The sequence below is a fragment of the Sorex fumeus genome, unplaced genomic scaffold, assembly GCF_029834395.1.
Source record: "Sorex fumeus unplaced genomic scaffold, SorFum_2.1 ptg000098l, whole genome shotgun sequence".
NCBI classification, from domain to species: domain Eukaryota; kingdom Metazoa; phylum Chordata; class Mammalia; order Eulipotyphla; family Soricidae; genus Sorex; species Sorex fumeus.
The window spans coordinates 11,677,726-11,678,741 of NW_026606155.1; the positions used below are offsets into that span (position 1 = coordinate 11,677,726).

Consider the following 1,016-nt stretch of genomic DNA (forward strand, 5'->3'; position numbering starts at 1 on the left):
AGAACCAGGTCCAGCCACTGAACACTACCAAACTAGCTCCACAACCCCTACTTAGAAAGGAGTTACAGGGACTGTGGAGATATACAGTGTGTGGGATGCTTGCCTTGAACCTGACACAGGCTTGATCCTCAACATCTCATTTGTGCCCCTGAGCACCACCAGGAGTAATTCCAGAGTGCTGAGCCAGGAGTAATCCCTGAACATCACCATGTGTGACCCAAAAACTAAAAATCAAACAATAGCAAAAACGAGCAACAACAACAGCAATTACAAAATCAACAACAACTATAACAAATCCAAACAGAAAGTAAAGGTAAGGTAAAGGTAAAGGCCCTCCCGTTGATCGTCGATTTGCTCGAGCGGGCCCAGTAACGTCTCCATTGGAGACTTTGTTGTTACTGTGTCTAGCATATCGAATACGCTCTGCCATGCGGGCGAGATACTTTCGGTAGCTTGCCAGGCTCTCCGAGAGGGGCAGAGGAATCGAACTCGCGTCGGCCATGTTGGCTGCATGCAAGGCAAACGCCCTACCGCTGTGCTATCGCTCCAGCCCTGTAAATAAATAAAACAAATATGGCCAGGAAGACTAATTTCAGTTGATCAAAATTTTAAATTCAGTAATCACAAAAATATGCAGCATTAAAATAAATCATTAAACTGATAAGAACAGATACTACACTTGATCTTAGCCAAAAGGCCAAGGGCTGGAGCGATAGCACAGTGGGTAGGGCGTCTGCCTTGCATGCAGCCAACATAGCCGACCCGAGTTCGATTCCTCCGCCCCTCTCGGAGAGCCCGGCAAGCTACTGAGAGTATTCGATATGCCAGACACAGTAACAACAAAGTCTCCAATGGAGACGTTACTGGGCCCGCTCGAGCAAATCGATGATCAACGGGAGGGCCTTTACTTTACTTTACTTAAAATAAATCATGCTACTATTAGTAACAATGTCATTTTTTGATCTAGATTATTGTGAATCCGTAAAACATGTCTCCATATAAAGCATGACTAGAAG

General features: G+C 45.2%; 1 pseudogene; it reads right to left on the minus strand.

The window, feature by feature from the left end:
- Positions 1 to 591: 591 nt before the first annotated feature.
- Positions 592 to 710, minus strand: LOC130042302 (uncharacterized; annotated as a pseudogene).
- Positions 711 to 1,016: the final 306 nt, after the last annotated feature.